We start from the raw sequence: 22484 nt of genomic DNA, 5'->3' as shown, positions 1-22484 counted from the left end.
GGCAGAATTAAGCGAGTTGATTTTATATATTGTTTTTTCTATTTTCCTTACAATTCGCTTCTCAGGCTCAGCGATGTTTCTGAGTAACTGACCAATATTCATATTGGGAATTTTCAAAAATCATAAATGCTGAAGGTAATCTAATAATAATAATAATACTAATAATAATAATAATGGGGAGGGGGGGAGGCAGGATACACCACAGAACCCCACACTATAAATACCACCCAGTCGAATTGGAGGACTGTAAAAAAAAAAACTAATAATGATAAATTTTAAATTTTCCAAAACTGTACCATCTTATTTCGTGATGGATTTCTTATATAAAATTCATAAGTCATTTTGAGCTTACGAAATACATATAAACAAGGCTTAACCCTTTATGAATATACATTTTGTGAAGACGGTAGATTTTTTTCACGGCAATACAGCTGAATTTGAATTATGCAAACGATGAGCTGACTTGCGTCTTGTAGCTAACAAGATTTTTGTGCTTTATATTATTACAAGGACAAAAGTAAAAATAAAAACATGAAACGTATGCATTTGAATGCTCTGCAAGGGTTGTTTTATCTATATAATTAATTCGAGAGATAAGACTGAAGGAGCTGTAAAACTGGTAATGAAATATGTACAGTCAGTTACAAAAGCGGAGAGATCATGCCCTTCTTGCCCTAAAAGTGGCCCACGTTCAGACAACTGATGCATAGTTAGAGTAGTTCGAATGGGAGGAGGAGCGAAATTACTTAAGCAAAGAAATGCAATAATGAATGAAATATATATGGACAAAGAAAGAAAGAAAGGGAGAGAAAGGTGAAGGGGGTGAAATATAATAAGAGTACAGGAACGGAATTGAAAGAATTGCATACAGTATATATATATAGAGAGAGAGAGACACACACACACACAGAGACAGAGAGAACGTTTATCCCTGTTTAATTATTAATCTGATGGATATATTTGAGACCATCTGCTTTAATAAATATGTTTAGTATGTATTTTGGGAAATAATTAAGAAATCTTATCACATGGTATTGTTTTCAATCGTTATCATATTGATTATATAAAAAGCCTTAAATATTGTTGGAACGGACTATTCATATTACTATTATTCAGACGGTATTATCCTCCATTTCATTATCCTATAAGGAGCTGTATTCTCTCTCTCTCTCTCTCTCCGTCCATCTTATATCACCTGGATCCACTATTTGAATTATGGTTAACGTTTGATATGTTATTTGGATGTGACCAAGGATCACAAAACCATAAATGGCTACTTTACCAACTTGGACTTGGCTGCATCTGTTTTTGCCCTGTAATTACCTGTATTGCCAATAATATACGAATCTGGTCAGATGTTACACACCAGGTTTTGTTACCGTGGGTTGTATGATTCATCAAAGCATCAATTTTACAAGGATAATATTTTATTATTCCATGCTAAGAGCACATTACTGGGTATACTAATCTAGTACAGGATTTGGATGCAATTATATTGCATAAAAAAATAATTAAATCACATTGGTTATGGGTAACAATTAAATTTAACTCCTGACATGAATATTTTATTGCATGTAAAAATAAAAATAAACTATACTTAATGTGCAACTTCATACACCTTACGAGTATGAATACATATATCTACATAAATTAATGACCTCGTTAATAGCGGGTCCAATCACCGCGGGCGTCTATTACCTCGTTCAAGCGGGTTGGCATGGAGGCTACAAGGCGTTCACAAATGCTTGGTCTGCGTCGCTCGGATTCCCATACCTCTCTCACTGATCGGTCAATAGCATCGCATGTCCATTCTGGTCCCATTTTTATTTCTTGTTTCATTATCCTCCATAGATTTTCTATGGGGTTGATATCACAGTCTTTGGCAGGCCAGTCCATTACCTGAATTTCAGGGTGCCTCCTGCACCACTCGGTCACAATGTGGGCGGTGTGTATGGGGCTATTATCCTGGACAAAGATGATGGGTTCGTTGTCAGGGATTGCCATGGCTCTTACTGTTGGCGGCATCACATCTTGTAGAAGTAATACATATTTCCCGGCATTCAACTTGGCGTTCACCCTTACTAGTTCCCCTGGGCCGCGACTCGACATCCAGCCCCAGTAATTAACTCCAACCCTACCGCTCCTGGCTCTCTCTTGAATATTGCTAGCATCATATCTTGTGCCGATGCGTCGCCAAACATGCCTTGCTGTGGCCTCCACCGACGTTAAGTAAGTTTCGTCACTAAAGATGACATTTTTCCAACAATCGGAATCGTCAACGAGATGTTGCAGAGCAAAGCCCAGACGAGCGTCACGGTGCCATTCCTTCAGCTCTTCTTTGACCGCCAGAACATGACAACCGATCCCGTGCTCCCTCAGGCGACGTCTGATTGTCTGTGGAGTGCACGGGAGATGCAATTCTTGCGTGATGGTTACCACTGCTTTCTTGGAGTTTGCTCTGGATGCTGCAATGATGTGTTCGTCGTGTCGTCATGTTGTTACATGTGGTCGTCCTCTCCTTGGTCTATTTGCCAATGTCCCCTCTTCCTGCCATCTTAATATCCACCTTTGGACTGTGCGTGTTGACACTCCAATGCTGACGGCAGTATCTCGTGTCGGAACACCACGCTGCCACTCACCAATAATCCGCCCTCTTTGAGTTATATACACAACAGAGTTGTCTTTGTTTGCCGCCGCAATCCCTACAAACATTGCCATAGATAAGTATATAATATATAGTATATAATATACAGTATATAATATATAGATTATAGTGCACAACATTATATGTTATAACAGTTATTCCAACCATATAGATAAACACAACGACTGGGACTAACACTTACCTAAGTGTAGGTAATTGTAATTACTGAATAAACCCCCACAAAGGCTGCAAACACATGACTGTGAAGACCACGGGTGTTATACAGATCGTGTATGGCTGTGTGTGGCACGTTACCTCGTATAAAAACAAGGATTCTTAACGCAAACGATAGTAACAGTCATTAACCAGATATACGAAGACGATTTTTCTTCAGGTCGACACCAAATTTCTCTCATACTTTTTCTTTTTCTTATGATTACTTCAACCTCCTTCAAATTTTACCAACTCTCTCTCACCTTGCTATCCAACCTCTTATTATCCTTTCACTGTCATGATTTCTGGGAAGGAATACCATTGCTGGGATTGGAATTACTTTCGAAACCAATTGTGGGAGATGTGGTTGTCTAACCAAATACCCGAGTGTTTGGACCATAAGAATGTCAGTATCTTTTTATTGGTATGCTGAACTATCTCAGTACCAAAATTGGCCCTCGCATGATTAAAGTGGGAAGGATTGTGTTCCTGAAATGCTCTCAGTCCTATCAAGCAGGTTGACTTACACTTGAGCCACTCTAATCATGGTGATGCTACCATCCCTTCAGGGTAGGGTATGGAGTGGACATTCGGGAGTCAGCTCTCACTGGTGTCATTGGTAGTGAAATTAATTTCATGGAAGGCTAATGAGGTTCCTTTTAAGGTGACAGGCAGTCTGAAAATTTTCTTCCTCTAAAATATTCCTCCCCCCAACCACCCTTTCCCCCCAAAAAAAAAGAAAAAAAAAACTAATATTGATGATGTTTCCTCTACCCCTGGATCCTATGGCGAACCCCAGACACTGTTGACGACCTCTGCCAACATGAGTAAGGAAAACCCTGTTGACGACCTAGGCAATAAACAGGATCACTCCACCAATAAAGGATCACTCCGCCTAGAAACAAAAAATTGATACCAACCCACAAGGAAATTTAAAACGCCATTGCGATAATATACTAATAAAAGCTGGCAATGAGACTCAAGCAGTATTATTAAATAATTTTTTTTACATCCTCTTCTTCGGATAATATTCTGAGTGTCTTTCCCCACCACACCCTCAACCATGCAAAGGGAATAATTTATTGTGGTGATCTCTATGAGTTTTCAGAAGAGGCCCATACTGAAGAGGTTCCCTACTACTGTTAAAAAACTAAAAGGAAATAGCAATGCCATCTTATTGGTGTTTTCCACAACATATCTCCCTGACTATATTAAAATTAGACACTTAAACATCCATGTCAAAAAATTTCACCCAAGGCCTATGCAGTGTTATAGGTGCTATGATTTTGGCCATGTCAGTGTCAGACGCACCAACGAGAAAAGATGTTTGAACTGCTCAGTTCCATGATCTCTCTTCTGAATGCATAAGAGAAATTTTATTTCCATTGTGAGGGAGTTCATTCTCCGAACTCTAGATAATGTCACCAATATAAAGTGAAACAGGCTCTAGTTGAAACAGCTAATAATGAGCATATTACCTTTGGAGCCGCCAGGAAAAAACTCTTGGGAAATAATAATGCCAGAGAAACAACTTATTCAAGTATTTTATCCAGTCCACGTGATTCGACTGATGGTTCAAAAACGGTGCTTTCTTCTACAAGACCTAATTTGCAGAATCATAGCCTCTCCAAGTCTTCTTCATCGAGTCACCCTGGACCATATTATTCTTGTACTAATACAGGTGCGCCTCATTATTCATTTAAGCATAAGTATACCAATAGAATAAATGAAAATGCACAAAGCAATGACACTCAAAACGCTAAAAATAAACAAGAAACTCTTACGCCAATACAAAACAGATCTGGGATACTCACCACTAAGGAAACTTCCAAAGATATAGAAGATCTCTCCGAAGTGGATATGGTTGATCTTGAACCCCCAAAATCTAACCCTGAGAGAATAAAAACGGGCCTTTGAAAATGCAACCCTTCCGAAATAAGATTTTAAAAATCTAACAAAGAAGAATGTTTGGGTGAACCTGAACAGGTTTCTTCTAATGTTATTATGGAGGAAGATTTGTTGGTTGAAGTACCAAATCGACTTGTTGAAGAAACAGATACATTGCCTCAACCCCAAGTCACTGAATCTGAACTCAATATAACAATTAGTGAAGCCATTAAATATGTGGTAAAGGTCGAGGCCCATAAGAATCCTTCTGATACGCAAGTAATTGAAGAAAATCCAATTACCAATGCACCCCTCGAAGAAATAAATATTTCTCCAGTTATAGGCATAACTGGGAAATCAATGATTTTTCACAAAACAACCGAGAATAAAACTGCCCGCAAAATCTCTTGCAAGTGCAATGATGCTTCTTATCTGAAATTAATGATATTAAGAACATGAATATACTCAAAATTAATAATGTAATCGATAACTTTGTCAGAAAAAAATATAAATAGAATGAAAACCAATATGGTAAACTAGAAACACAATACTGGTTGTATGTGTATTAATCATCTCATAAAGAAGCGTGCAACTGACACTGTTCATCTTGAAAAATTTATAGAAAACCTAACCATAATCCAAATGATAATAAAGCAAATCATAATCAAAGTAAACATCAGGAAGTGATATTCAAAGAATCGAAACCTAATAAAAAAGTAATGTAGCGCAGTTAAACAGAAACCTAACTCTGATTCATTAGGAAATGCGATATATATTCATAACAAAGTAACTTACGATGCCATGATAATTAAAACTTTAGAGTTTCAATTATCTGGAGTTAAATTACATCTGAATGATAACACCTTTAATAAATATTTACAATATGTATAATCAACCTTCTTGCAACTATGATCTGTAAAATTTACCCAAAGATTTGCCAGATATGCAAGAGGATTTCATATTAACTGGGAGACTTCAACGCCCGCAATCCCCTTTGGGACACGAACTGTGTTAGTGATGATACAAATGGTTCCAAGATTGAAGAAATAATAAATGATCATAACCTCTGTATATTAAACGAGGGAGATATGAGCACTTGCTATTCAAAAACTCATGGAACATATTCATCAACAGATGTAACTCTGTTCCAACAATATTATTGATAGGTTCGAATGAAACGTCCTAGATGACCTATATGGCAGTGACCATTTCCCTATTTTGATAACCATGCTGGGCCATACACCAACTACTCGTATTCAACGTTATAATACAAATAAAGCTGAGTGGGATAAGTTTCAATTTTATACGGGTCAAATGCCTCCCATCCATGATTCACAAGATCAGGATAAAACAAATGATTTCCTCGAAAACTTCACCACAAAAGCAGCTGCCAAATCTATGCCCTGACGGATGCCCGACCAATGAGACACTCGGTTCCTTGGTGGTCACAGACTTTAACCTAATTAATGAATGAAAAGCAAGCAATTAGATGAAAATTAGAAACCTTAAAAAAAAAGATATAAAAATTTTAGTACTGGTCCCCTAATGGTGGGAAATACCATAAACAAATTCGTTGATATAGCCATAGAAATCAGTATTATGAAACAATATCTTAATAAGATATTTGCTAAATTCAGAGACGAACCAATAAAATGGAAAATAAAATCGTGGCAAAAATATGTATCCAGTATATCAGAAAATACTTCAATGCAACAAGTGTGGCAGAAATTTAGAGAAATTAATGGCTCGTATAGCAGACCTGCCAGACATGTATTAATGCATAATGGCTCGCTAATTCATCCATTAAAAGAAAAATTTAAGCAATTCTATTGAATTTTGATACAGTGGAAGATATCTTCTACAATAAAAGATTTACTACACAGGAAATGAAATTTGCATTACCAAATTGTAGTTCAACAGCCCTTGGTAAAGATAATATAAATTTTGATATGATAAAAAAATCTAGCCCCTTTGGCTCAGGCCTATCTATTAGATTTTTATAATCATCTTTGCACACAACATCTATTTCCAAAGGGATGGAAATTACTGAAAAAAATGGTAAATTCTAGATTTAACCGGTGTTTACTTAGTGACAACATTTCATCCGCTTCAAAATTTGGCTCTCAAACAGAATGATCCACCTTGGACTCTCTATCACACTACTTGGAAAATTATATCTGTAGAGGTTTTGAACGAAAGCAAATCACAGTAGCCATATTTTTTGACGTTCAGAAGGCATAAGATACTATTTGGAGGCATTCAATACTGAAATCCTTGCATCACAACAGTTTTCGAGGACACCTTCCTATTTTTATTAGAACTTTTGTTAGTGGAAGAACATTCCAAACTCGCATAGACAATATTTATTCAGAATCTTTCAACCTTGATTGTGGTGTACCCCAGGGTAGGGCCTTAAGTGGAACTATTTTTGCATTAGGAGGTCATGGCATAGTTGCTCAAATGCCACAGGAAGTGAAAAGTAGTCTGTATGTGGACGACTTTGCAATATACTACTCGTTAAATAATCTTCGTCACTTCTGTTGGTTTCAGACTTTCAGCTGAAAAAAGTCCAGCAATAATGTTCTACAAGAATAGCAGATGGAAGCAAAACCAGGATATAAATTTCACATTGGGCGACGCTTAAAACCAATTCCAGGATAAGGTAAACATTTTGGGACTAATATTCGATACCCACCTCAATTGGAAAGCGCACATATACATCAATCTAAATTTAATAATGCTCTCAACCTAATGATGGAGTTGTCTCATACAATACGGGGAGCAAAGAGATCAACTCTACTGATGATCTATAAAGCATTAGTCTTATCTAGAATAGATTATGGTAACCCAATATATGGATCAGGATCTAAAGCTACCTTAATGTCTTTAGATCAAATATATACTCGAGCCCTTAGTCTTTGTAGTGGAGCATTTAGATCTTCCCCTAATATCTCAGTCTTATGTGAAAGTGGGGAGCCACCTTTGTCCTTACATCGGGACTTTGTAAAAATGCGAAGTGCACTGAAGCTCCCATCCACCAATTCTCCAACAAAGAAACTCTTTAATCAAAGCGATGTATATATAAACAATCTTAAACCACCGTTCCCAATTAGAGCGAATAGGCTATTACAATCAACAAACATCAGAATTAATCTTATTCAACCATCTTTTTTCCTCCTTCGATCATAAAGAAAACAAGAATATGCTCTCAATTTTTTCATTTATCAAAAAGATATAACTATACCTTGGAACATTCAGAGGAATGGACCCCGCTATACTATGTATACTATATATGAATATATATATATATATATATATATATATATATATATATATATATATATATATATAATTGTATACTGATGGCTCTAAGTCTTCAATGGAGATTGGCTGTGCTGCAGTATCCTTAGACAAAACAAGTCGGCTCTCATTACCTTGTGAAGCATCAGTATTTACTTCTGAACTATCAGCGATTTTATTGACAAATGACACGGTTAAAACAATTGAGGATAAGGTGGATCTCAAATTTGTTATTTTTTCCGATTCAAGAAGTGTCATAGAAGCCCTCAAAGGTTACGCACAGGAATCAGCTGATATTACAAATTAAAGAGCTCCTCAACCAACTATATTCTCGCGGGGTAAATATTGAAATATGCTGGATTCCGGCCCATGTTGAGTTGTCTGTCATGAGAAAGCAGATGCCGCTGCTAAACCGGCCATACATTTACCAAACCTCGGCATTAAACTTCCTGACAAGGACTATGTAACTATACTTAAGAAGTTTTATGATTAAAAAATGGCAGGAAATTTGGAATGATGAATCGGAAAATAATTAATTGAAACAAATAAACGAATAATTTCTCCAATGGGAATCATCAAATCAAAATGGCAAGAAAACTGAAGTATTTTTAATTTTAACGAGATTTATATTTCTGAGTTTCTCTGTTTTAGGATTTTAATGTCTTTATGAAAAGTAGGTATTATAAATAAATTCAGATATTTTTGTTCTATTTTTATATATATATATATATATATATATATATATATATATATACTATATATATATATATATATTATATATGTATATATATATATATATATAATATATATATATATATATATATATATATATATATATATATAATTTTTCTCCCGAATTTTTTCGGGTCAGCCTGTGGGAGTCAAGCCTGACTCACTGGGATGGTTAATCTCCTTCCTTTAATAAACAAATATACAAAGATAATCTCAGTAACCATATAACGCTATGTGCCAGTCGTCATGGTGAGTTAGAATCATTGATATTAACTATTATCGGTGAAGGTATTACGATCACCACCTTATAAATGTTGATACGCGAACCCCGTCAAGCCTTACATTAAGGTCACCCAATGTCACCTGTCCCCCATCACCGTTAACCCCCATCTTGTTATTTCCTTCTACCCCCGCACATCATCATGTTCTGGGTTTCAAGGTCTTACAGTTATTATGAGATCGTTCTGGTGGATGTTTTTTTGGAAGGTAAAGTAATACTCGGATGACAGTATTTCATACGCCATTATATTTTCCAATTATTTCATTACCAAAATTAAAAACATGGATATGTAAAAGAAAGAATGAACAGGAGATATCGAAAGTAATGGGTTTCTTGAATAGTTTGGAGGGGGAACACCGACAAGGTGTACCTGACATTAGCTGATGAAGCAACAAATAAAGACGGAGAGACGGAGAGGCGGAGTGAGTGAGGAAGCGTGAGCCGGGGTGGGTTTTTGGGAGGTGGGGGGAGTGGGGGGGGGAGGTTAGCTAAGACGTGACCGATCTGCCCAGGTCTAAAGACTGTCACCGAATAATTTGAGACACTAGATAATATGTTAATAGTATACATCCTTTATACCCCACCATCATTATATTAAGGCACCGATGCACACATTCACTGCATTTTATTTCACACAATTCATTTTCCCCGAGAGTTTCAGAAAGAATATAATGAATGTAATATAATATAAGACATATAGCAGATTAAAATACTTTCTATTAAGTAGCCTTGATGGTTGCGAGAGGCGGAGCCAAGTGGCCCATCACACTCAAATACTGGTAACTCAATTAAGTTATGTCACAAATAAATGTGTTCTTAGCATAGATTAATAAAATATTACCCTGGCAAAATTGATGAATCATACAACCCACGGCTACAAAACTTGGTGCGTACCATCTTTGTGACCAGATTCGTATATTATTGGTAATACGGGTAATTATAGTCCAGTCAATCTAGGGCAAAAATAGATGCAGCCAAGCACAAGTTGGTTGAGTAGCCATTTACGGTTTTGTGATCTTTGGCCAAATCCAAATAACATATCAAACGTTTACCATTATTTAAATAGTAGATCCAGATGATATAAGACGGAGGGCAGAACAACAGACGGAGAGAGAGAGAGAGAGAGAGAGAGGAGAGAGAGAGAGAGAGAGAGAGAGAGAATACAGATGCTTATGGAATAATGAAAAATGATATTTCCGTCTGAATAATATTAATATGAATAGTCAGTTCCAACAATATTTAAGGCTTTTTATATAGAAAATAGGATGAAAATAGGATAATGATTTAAAACAATACGATGTGATAAGATTTCATAATAATTATTTTACAAGAAATATAAGATAACATATTCTTAAAACAGAAGGTCTCAAATATACCTATCAGACTAACTAAACAGAAATAAGAGCTCTCTCTCTCTCTCGCTCCATACACTGTATGCATTTCTTTCGTTACCGTTCCTCGTACTCTACTACATCTCACACCCTCTCCTTCTTCTCTCTCTCTCTATCTCACTTCTCTTCTCTTCTCTCTCTTTGTCCATATATATTCCATTCATTAATGCATTCCTTTGGCTAATTACCTATCCTCCTCCCATTCGAACTACTGTAACTATACATCGGTTTTTTGAACGTGGGCCACTTTCAGGGCAAGAAGGGCATGATCTCACCGAGCCAGGCCTGGCGGGGCGACATCGCTTTTGTAACTGGCTGTACGTAATGAAGAGAGACACAGCAGTCTGTGAAATATAGTACTTACTGTCTATATTTTGGCGTTTTTATGGGCGCCTTTTAATATATATATATATATATATATATATATATATATATATATATATATATCTCTTCTTCTTCTTCTTCCCAGCTTTTTCCCATTTATATGGGGTCGCCGTTTCGGATGAGCCGTTTCCAATCTATTTCTATCTTGCACTTCTGCCTCATCAATTCCCTTCTCATGTAAATCTCCTCTCACACAGTCCTTCCATCTCTTTCTTGGTCTCCCTCTCTTTCTTCTTCCTTGCACCTCCACTCCCATAGTATGTCTCCCAGCGTGGTCCTCAATCTCTCCTCAACAGGTGTCCATACCATCTCAGCCTCCCCTCCTGCACTTTCTTTGATACTTCCACCACCTTAGTTGACCCCTTATGTAGTCATTTCTGATCCTATCCACCCTCTTGTTACCCCAGACATCCACCTAAGCATTCTCAAATTTCTGCCACATCCATCTTCTTCTGCTGCTTTTCTCATGCTTGCTGTTTCCGTACCATACAGCATTGCTGTTCTTACCACCGTCTTGTGAAATTTTCCTTTTAACCTAAGCGGCACTCTTTTGTCACAAAGAACTCCCGAGGCCGCTCTCCAGTTGTTCCAGCCTGCCTGTACCCGATGTTTTACTTCTTCTTCCATACTTCCTCCAGCGTTAACAAAGATCCCAAATACTAAACTTATCAAACTCTCCTTATTTGCTCTCCACCAAGCTGAATACTTTCTCTATCATCCCCCTCAGTGGTGGTACACATATATTCTGTCTTGGATCTACTTATTCTCATTCCTCTGTCCTCCAGTACTTGTCTCCATCTTTCCAATTTCACTTCCAGATCTTCCCTGTTCTCTGCACACAGAACAATATCATCCGCATACAATATGTTCCATGGTACTGTCTCCCTTACTTCCTCTATTATAACATCCATCACTATGTTAAAGATAAATGGGCTCAGAGCGACCCTGGTGTAATCCTACTCACCTCAAAACCTTCTGTCTCCCCAACACTGCTCCTCACTCTGGTAAATACATTCCGGTACATCTCTTGTATCAATCGCACATACTTCTCTGGCACCATCTTCTCCCTCAGGCTCCTCCATACCTCTTTGTCTCGGGACTCTGTCATAAGCCTTTTCAAGGTCAATGAATACCATATGTAGGTCCCTTTGTCTTTCCCCGAATTTCTCCATTATTTTTGCCTCAGACAAAATATACCATCTGTTGTTCCCTTCCCTTCATAAATCCCATCTGCTCTTTACCTATTTGTACTTCTTCTCTCAGTCTAGCATCTATCATCCTTTCCAGTATCTTCAAAGTGTGGGACATCAATTTAATGCCCCTATAATTACCACACTCTTGGACATCGCCTTTCCCTTTAAAAATTGGGATCAATATACTCCCACGCCACTCATTTGGTATAATTTTCCTGTTCAAGGATCTTTATCATAAGATCGTACAGTATATCACTCCTTCATCTCCTAATGCTTTCCATGCCTCCACCGGGATCATGTCTGGTCCGGTTGCCTTCCCATTCTTCATATTCTTCAGTGCATTTAGTACCTCTTGCCTAGAAAACCTCATTACCATGCCAATGTTCACTTGCCCATCCTCTCTTATTAGTCTATTATTTTCTTCATTTAACAACTGTTCGAAATATTCTTTCCATCTCTTCACAATGTCTTCCTCCTTTCTAAGCACTACACCTCTTTGATTCTTTATTTGTTTGATGTGTTTCTTATATCTTTTGGTGCTCTTATTTCTAGCCTTTGATAGCTTCATCATCTTCTTTAATCCTTCCTTTGTCCCCAGCTCATTATCACATCATCATACGACTTTGCTTTAGCTTGGGCTACCACCTTTTCACCACCTTGTTTTTCTCTCTGTACCTATTTCATGTTCATTCTGACTGTGACTCTTCCCATCTTTTCTTTGCCTCCTTCTTATCTTTTACTACTTTCGTCAATGTTCTTCATCCCACCACCAACTATCCTTTCTTCCCATATGATACCAGATGTCTCTCCTAGCAGCTCCTTTCCATGCCTTCTTATTACTGCTGCATTTCGTGCCCACCATTCTTGAACATCTTCAATCCCTATATCAATATCCTCCAAAACCCTCCTCTTAAACTCTCTCTTCTTATCCCCTTCCTTCTGTAATTCGTACCATTTAATTTTCCTTAGCCCTTTAGCTTTGGTTTTTTCTTTCCCTTTTCAACTTCAAGTCCATACATAGCAGCCTGTGTTGGGGGGCTACATGGTCGCCTGGAATAACTTTTGCAGTTTCTTGACCTCCACCAGATTTATCCTTTTATACAAGAAATAGTCTATCTGGGAGAATCTTCCACCCCCACTCCTATATGTTATTAGGTGTTCCCTTTTCTTCTCAAAAAATGTGTTTACTATTGCCATGTCGAATGACACAGCAAAGTCCACTACACTCTCTCCTTCTGGGTTTCTCTCCCCAATTCCATGGCCCCATGCACCCGCCCAATCGCCTCATTTTCACTTCCGACATGGCCATTCAAATCTGCCCCAACTATCACCCTCTCATGCTCTTCCAGTTCTTGCATTATTCCATCCATGTCTCTCCAGAAATTTCCCTTCTCTTCTTCTGTGCAACCAACTTGTGGTGCATATGCGCTTATATTCAGAATCTCTCCTCCATAACATATCTTCAATCTGATGATACGGTCATTCTTTCTATGCACTTCTATTACCGAGTTCTTTTAGTTCACTAGACAGTACTATGCCAACTCCATTTCTACCTTGTTTATTTGCTCCATATATATAGCTTATATCCATCTCCCAACTCTTTAGCTTTATTTCCTTTCCACCGCGTTTCTTGCACACACACAACATCTACTTTCTTTTCTCTCATCAAGTCAGCCAATTCTCTACCTCTCCCAGTCATGGACCCAACATTTAGCTGACATACTCTGAACCCAATGTGAGCTCGCTTCTTTAGCTGCACCCGCTCCTGATGCAGTAGCCCTCGCCTTACCACAGAGTTAGGGCGATGTCTCTGTGCGTCGTTTACGGAGTACGCCCTAGCATTACCTCTTTCCATATTTCGGCTCATTCCATTTTTGGTTTTGGCACAGATTTTTACAGCCGGATGCCCTTCCTGACACAACCCTCCCTATTTATCCAGGGCTTGGAACCGGGCACCGGCCCCATAAGGGACTGGTTGCCCCCCCAGGTGGCTAGGTTTAATATATCTTATATTATATAGAGATATTTATTATATTATATATATATATATAATATAGATAGTATATAACTATATAATATATTCAGACTGGTAAATATGTTGTTACAACAGAATTCCAACTAATAAAAAGGAGCCCATAAAAATGCCAAAATATAGAAAGTAAGTACTATATTTCAGAGACTGCTGTCTCTCTCTTCAGGTTGGTAATGAATGAGAAAACATACAAAAAAAGTCAGTATTTATACCAAGAGATCCATCCACAGGTAAGCTGGGGTGACCTAGTTATACAACTTACCCGTGGATGGATTTCTTGGTATAAATACCACCTTTTCTGTATCTTTTCTCATTCATTACCTATCTGAAGAGAGAGACAGCAGTTTCTGAAATATAGTACTTACTTTCTATATTTTGGCGTTTTCATGGGTTCCTTCTATATGTGTGTGCATGTGTGTGTGTGTGAGAGCGTGTGTAACTGAATCATAAAAGTTTGGAACGTGATAAATGCATAAATAAAGGTATAAGCCACGAAAGGAAAGTGAAACACTGGAGTAGCTCCAAGATCTTTCGACTCTCGTCTTCTACTTAGCAGACGGTCTGCTAAGTAAAGGACGAGAGTCGAAAGATCTTGGAGCTACTCTAGTGTTTCACTTTCCTTCGTGGCTTATACATTTATGGTAGTGAAGGCTGAAATATTTTGCTAGTTTACGTGTTCAGTTTTCTTAATTATTTTTTTTTTATAATATGAGAAATTAAGTAAATTTGAAGAAATGTCAGGTTTTACCAGAGACATGAACATTTAAAATCTTTACGGCATTTTATCCTGAAATTCAGTGCAGTTGAGTATTTCAGCAGGACCAGTTATTCTTTTTAAGGAAGTTGTCATTGGGGAAATAGGGCACTTTTTGAAAGATGTCCTACTTGTTTTTCCTTAATGACATTTTAATGACATTGCCAAGCCAACTTCGGCAGCATTATAAAGGGAGGCTCTCTCTCTCTCTCTCTCTCTCTCTCTCTCTCTCTCTCTCTCTCTCTCTCTCTCTCTCTCTCTCAGAATTGTAGATAAATATCTAAATATGTAAAATAAGCAAGATTTAAGGATCGCCAGATTCTTAGAGTTAAAACTAAACTCAGTTACTTGTTGAATCTTGACTCAAGAAAAAATTACAAGATTACTGGAAGATTAAGTAGCCTACAGTTCTCAGCGCATTTCTGATTATTATTTTATAATATAATATACAATTGAATGCCCTGCAAGAATTGTGGCTGTAATTTTCTAACAAAATTACGTTTTAAGGTAATGTCAATAAATAAAACTTTTTTTTTCGCCAATAATGTTTTTTTTATTTATTCCTCCATTTTCGTTTTTCTTTCAGCTTAACACCAACTTGTGTGCCCAAGGATCGTCAAACTTTGTTCGTCTTCCATATATTTTCAGTCCTTTTCTCCTAAACTACACTCGGAAGAATAACAATGAAACAAAGGCATTTGTCATCTGTGTTATGTGTGAACGGTTTGCAGATTATTGAAGGAAAGTGTTAGGTGGGTACTGTTAATAGTATATGCTGGTCTCGGGTAAAAAGTTTTGTTATTTTGGAAATATATGGGAAGATGTCCATCAGAATGAAATGCATAGCCTGGAAGTGTAAATTTTGTTGGCAAGCACTTCGGCAGACGAGAATGGCCCAACACACAGCATTGCTACCTTGCCAAGCCAACAGCCAGTATTTTTCTACATTTTTATTCTCCAAAATGTCTCCTCAGATTCAGGCTGTGTTTTTCCATCCAGACAGTTGGCTACCTATGAAATAGAAATCCTTGCTTTTCGAGCAACACCTAACTTTGTATTGTGGGATTGGTGCTTTGTTAGTGATGGTGTCAAGGCCACAACTGGTTTTCCATCATGTAGTAAATTGTTAAGTCGACAGTAGGATACCTGTTTTGTCCATGTTTTCCACTGTTAGGATAGACCTCTCTCCCTGTTAGGGGCTATATTACCTATGTAGTGGTAGATCTAGGGTACTTATCCACGGCGGCCTAGACTATGGTAGCTGCGGGTTTTCTATGGAGTTTTACTTACTGAACAAGAATTTTAGGTAATATTTATTCGGACTGTAATTAACCCCCAGGGTCCAGTACTAAACACGGCGAAATACATTGGACGGCCCAATCCCTAGTGGATGTCTTATCCACGGTTTCGTTCCTTGCAGTCCGTGCGGAGTGCTTTTGTAAAAATACCTATGTAGTTTTGTTTGTGAATAATGATCCCAGTTTTAACATTCTCTGGTGATTAATGAGATACAGGCTACTAGGGGTCATTTTTCAGAAAAAAACTTAACATTTTTTGCTTGAAAAATCAGTGTTTTCATGCAAAATTTCCGGGAAATGATAGGGCACTAGAAGAACCAAAAATAACGTAACGTAACCTAGGTTTTGTTCGCTAGTTTCAATTTTGGGTAGAACTAAGCCCTTATTCCGCGGCGAACTAGACTATGCCAGTTGACTTTTTTCTATACAGTTTTACCTCCTGAACAAGAATTTAGGATATTTTTTCGGCCGGCTATAATTAACGTGTAATTTACCTTTGAACTCTATCCTACGGTAAGGGGGACCGATGGGAATTCGGGGTTCTGGGTGGGGTAAAACACTTGGGCGAATTATGCCGTTCAACTGTATCCTATGGTAAGGGGGACCGATGGGAATGCGGGGTTTTGGGTGGGGTAAAACACATGGGGGAAGATTTTGTAGTGTTAGTGTCATTTCCTCTTATTTATGACATTTGAAACACCAAATACAAGCTTAAATAAAGCAATAAATAAACCAATAATGGAGCCGTTACATATCCAAAATCACTTATTACTACTGCTATTACGACACCGAATCCTACTACGCATGCGCCGAGATATAAGGGAGCTTTTAGTTCAGACACAAAGTTCCTAAGGAGATAAATGATGGGGGGTTTTGTAGGGGGTTACATGTATTTAACCAATCATGATGCATTATTAACCCTACGTTGCGATAGGAGACTTTTGGGGAGGATTCATGCATTGTTACATATATTCCTTTTCCTTATTTGTTTTGTAATTGTGTAATATTATTTCAAGATTTTATTTCTGTTCCGTTTATCATTGTATTGTTTAATATGTGCACTGACTTGTTCTCACTTCATAATGTTGCCTTATATAACTTACAATATTACGTTACAATTGAGGCCAGGCCACTGAAACACTTCTGAGGGGTGGGACTAGAAGGCGGTTTTAGGACGTTTCGAGACCTTTCAGTCAATGACGTGAAATTGATGGTATTACATTTTTTGAAATTGATGCTATTACATTTTACGTGAAATTGGTATTACATCTTTTCATTTTTGAGACATTCCAATTCACACATGCATTTTTCTCCCTTCTTTTTCCTATATTCACCTTTACATGCCTGTCTGACCCATAAAAATTTCTTGTTCTATTAGCTTAGGTTGGTTAGCTTATGATCCTAACCTCTATGTTACACTTCGTCAATCAATTGATATCAATTTATTGACGACAACGAAATTGAGCATATCACTGTGCCTACAGACGGTAAATGATTTTACTTCAATTTTCAGTTTGATTCATAACTTCGAGATGAAAGCATCTGTTGCTCTAGGAATAGTGCTTGCTCTGGACACTAAATTATTGATCCATATATTGATGCTTTGCCCACACACAATCAATTTCATTGAAGACCCATCAATAAATATCAAAGGATCATTGATCTCTCAATGAATTGATTCAATGAAATTGATATCAATGTCCCCTACACAAGGTCAATTTCTCCATCAATTCATTGACGTCAATAAATTGATATCAATTAATTGACAAAAAAATTGATCGTGTGTAGGGGCCTTCAGATTACCTTCCTTTAAGGGGGGTTACGAGGGGGCAGAGCACCCCCCCCCCCCGGTCAGGCAACATGTTCTACTATGTTAGGTTAGGTTGGTTAGGTTACGATCCTAACCTATATGTTACATTTCTAAGATTACCTTCCTTTAAGGGGGGGTACGGGGGGGCTCCCCCGGTCAGGCAACATATTCTACTATGTTTTTTGGTTGGTTAGGTTTGGTTTAGGTTACGATCCTAACCTATATGTTACATTTCTAAGATTACCTTCCTTTAAGGGGGGATACGGGGGGGGCTCCCCCGGTCAGGCAACATATTCTACTAGGTTAGGTTAGATTAGGTTGGTTAGGTTACGATCCTAACCTATATGTTACATTTCTAAGATTACCTTCCTTTAAGGTCGGGTATGGGGGGGTGGAGCCCCCCCGGTCAGGCAACATATTCTACTATGTTAGGTTAGGTTAGGTTGGTTAGTTTACGATCCTAACCTATATGTTACATTTCTAAGATTACCTTCCTTCAAGGGGGGGTACAGGGGGGTGGAGGCCCCCCGGTCAGGCAACATGTTCTACTAGGTTAACCCTCTTACGCCGATTGGACGTATTAAACGTTGTGTCAAAATGTCTCCCGTATGCCGATTGGACGTATCATACGTCGGCTCAAAAAAGTTTTTTTAAAAATTCGCGGAAAAATACTTATAGGCCTACCAGCCAAAAACTTTTGTATCAAGTGCCTTGGGGGATGCTGGGAGTTCACGGATCAAAGCGTTGTTTTGTTTACAATCGCTACGCAGGCGCGCAAGCGCGAATTTCTTTCTTATCGCACTAAAAAGTATCAGTGACACATCTCGGAAATTATTTCGTCACTTTGACATAATTTTTGAACCATTTTAAATTATCCCTTACATGAAGTATTATATATGAAAATGTGCGCAATTTCATGTAAAATACAACAAAAAAATACTCATGATTGTAGCTTTTATCAGTTTTGAAATATTTTCATATAAATAACAATAAGTGCAAATATTTCAACCTTTGGTCAACTTTGACTCTACAGAAATGGTCGAGAAACGCAATTGTAAGCTAAAATTCTTATATTATAATAATATTCAATCATTTGCCTTCATTTTGCAACAAATTGGACGTCTCTAGCACAATATTTCGATTTATGGTTAATTTATGAAAATTTTTCCTCACGTTCGTGCGATAACTCTTCCGATAAATTTTTTCGTGCGATTGTCCTAATGTTTGCACCTTTTTAAATTTGCCGTTACATAAAGTTTTATATATGGAAATGTGCGCATTTTCATGCACAATACAACAAAAAACAACCCATGGTTGTAGCTTTTATCAGTTTCGAAATATTTTCATATAAATAACGTTAAGTGCAAAAATTTCAACTTTCGGTCAACTTTGACTCTACCGAAATGGTCGAAACACGCAATTGTAAGCTAAAACTCTTATATTATAGTAATATTCAATCATTTACCTTCATTTTGCAACGACTTGGAAGTCTCTAGCACAATATTTCGATTTATGGTGAATTTATGAAAAAAAAAAAAATTTTCCTTACGTTCGCGCGGTAACTCTTCCGAAAAAATCAATTTTTTTGTGCGATTGTCGAAATGTTTGCACCATTTAAAATTAGCTGTTACATAAAGTTTTATATATGAAAATGTGCGCAATTTCATGTAGAATACAACTAAAAATGATTGAAGGTTGTAGCTTTTCTCTTTTTTTCAAAATATTTGCATATAAATCACGATAAATAGAACAAAAACCACGTTCGGTCAAATTTGACTCTACCGAAATAGTTGAAAAACGCAATTGTAAGCTAAAACTCTTACGGCCTAGTAATATTCCTTCATTTTTCTTCATTTTGAAACAAACTTGAAGTCTCTAAAACAATATTGTGATTTATGGTGAATTTTTGAAAAATATATTTACCTTCACTCCGCGCGCCGATTCGCGGCCGCAAGTCTCCGAAATACGTACATCGCATTATCCTAATATTTGCTCCTTTTCATATTAGCCTTTTTATAGAGTTTCATATATCGAAATGTGCACAAATTCATGAAAAATACAATAAAAAATAATTGAAGGTTGTAGCTTTTTCCATCTCCGAAATATGTGCATATAAAATATATATATAAAAATTTCGACAATCGGTCAAATTTAACTCGTCCGAAATGGTCGAAATCTGCAATTCTAATCTAAAACTCTTACAGTATCGTAATATTCAATCATTTGTCTTAATTCTGAAACAAATTGGAAGTCTCTAGAACAATATTTAGAATTACGGTGAATTTTTGAAATAACATTTTTTTATGTCCGCGCGTTACGAATTCGTACATCATTTTGTGATAATATATTTCCGGTGTTGCTTTTATTGTTTTACTATGTATTATATATCAAAAGGATTGAAATTTAGTGTACAATACAACGAAAAAAAATTAACTCGTTAGCTTTGACCGTTTTTTGCACAGCGTGATTTGAATACAATTATCTATGAATTTTTTTTTTCGCTACCATATATCACATTATTTACATATGATAATGATATTATTTTTCATTTCTGATGATTGCATACTAAACTTCAGGCAATGAAAAAAAAATGAGCAAAAAATGAACTTTAAATCTTCAAACTAAGCGCGCTGTGATTTTTTTGAAAAATTATTTTTTGCGCTTCCGCGCGCTCTCCAAACCGGCGCCGGCATACAGGAGAGGTTTTGATTTTTAGGGCTTCGGCGTAAGAGGGTTAAGTTAGGTTAGGTTGGTTAGGTTACGATCCTAACCTATATGTTACATTTCTAAGATTACCTTCCTTTAAAGGGGGGTGGAGCCCCCCTGGTCAGGCAACATATTCTACTAGGTTAGGTTAGGTTAAGTTGGTTAGTTTACGATCCTAACCTATATGTTACATTTCTAAGATTACCTGCCTTTAAGGGGGGGTACGGCGGGTGGAGCCCCCCCCCCGGTCAGGCAACATATTCTACTAGGTTAGGTTAGGTTAAGTTGGTTAGTTTACGATCATAACCTATATGTTACATTTCTAAGATTACCTTCCTTCAAGGGGGGTATGGGGGGGCGGAGGCCCCCCGGTCAGGCAATATGTTCTACTAGGTTAGGTTTGGTTAGGTTGGTTAGGTTACGATCCTAACCTATATGTTACATTTCTAAGATTACCTTCCTTTAAGGGGGGGTACGCCCCCCCGGTCAGGCAACATGTTCTACTAGGTTAGGTTAGGTTAGGTTGGTTAGGTATACGATCCAAGTAACTAATATGTTACATTTCTAAGATTACCTTCCTTTAAGGGGGGGTACGCCCCCCTGGTCAGGCAACATGTTCTACTAGGTTTGGTTAGGTTGGTTAGGTTACGATCCTAACCTATATGTTACATTTCTAAGATTACCTTCCTTTAAGGGGGGTACAGGGGGTGGAGCCCCCCCCAGTCAGGCAACATGTTCTACTAGGTTAGGTTAGGTTAGGTTAGGTTAGGTTGGTTAGGTTACGATCCTAACTTATATGTTACATTTCTAAGATTACCTTCCTTTAAGGGGGGGTACAGGGGGGCGGAGCCCCCCGGTCAGGCAACATGTTCTACTAGGTTAGGTTAGGTTGGTTAGGTTACGATCCTAACCTATATGTTACATTTCTAAGATTACCTTCCTTTAAGGGCTCCGCCCCCCTGGTCAGGCAACATGTTCTACTAGGTTAGGTTAGGTTAGGTTGGTTAGGTTAGGTTGGTTAGGTTACGATCCTAACCTATATATTACATTTCTAAGATTACCTACCTTTAAGGGGGGGTACGGGGGTGCGGAGCCCCCCCGGTCAGGCAACATATTCTACTAGGTTAGGTTAGGTTAAGTTGGTTAGTTTACGATCCTAACCTATATGTTACATTTAGCCCCCCGGTCAGGCAACATGCTTTACTAGGTTAGGTTAGGTTAGGTTGGTTAGGTTACGATCCTAACCTTTATGTTACATTTCTAAGATTACCTTCCTTTAAGGGGGGGTACGGGGGGGGCTCCGGTCAGGCAACATGTTCTACTAGGTTAGGTTAGATTAGGTTGGTTAGGTTATATTCCTAACCTGTATGTTACATTTCTAAGATTACCTTCCTTTAAGGGGGGGTACAGGGGGGTGGAGCCCCCTGGTCAGGCAACATGTTCTACTAGGTTAGGTTAGGTTGGTTAGGTTACGATCCTAACCTATGTTACATTTCTAAGATTACCTTCCTTTAAGGAGGGGTACGGGGGCGGAGCCCCCCCCTCCGGTCAGGCAACATGTTCTACTAGGTTAGGTTAGATTAGGTTGGTTAGGTTACGATCCTAACCGCCCCCCCGGTCAGGCAACATGTTCTACTAGGTTAGGTTGGTTAGGTTACGATCCTAACCTATATGTTATATTTCTAAGTCCCCCCCCCCCCGTCAAGCAACATGTTCGGTTAGGTTAGGTTAGGTTACGATCCTAACCCATATGTTCACTTCTAAGATTGCCTTCCTTTAAAGGTGGCCTATGGGGATGGGGGGAGCCCACTGGTTAGGTTACACAATTTTTACGGTTAATCCTAATAAGAGCTCCGGCCG

Source organism: Macrobrachium nipponense, chromosome 1, assembly GCF_015104395.2.
Source record: "Macrobrachium nipponense isolate FS-2020 chromosome 1, ASM1510439v2, whole genome shotgun sequence".
Lineage (NCBI taxonomy): Eukaryota > Metazoa > Arthropoda > Malacostraca > Decapoda > Palaemonidae > Macrobrachium > Macrobrachium nipponense.
Note: the sequence above shows the minus strand (reverse complement) of the source record.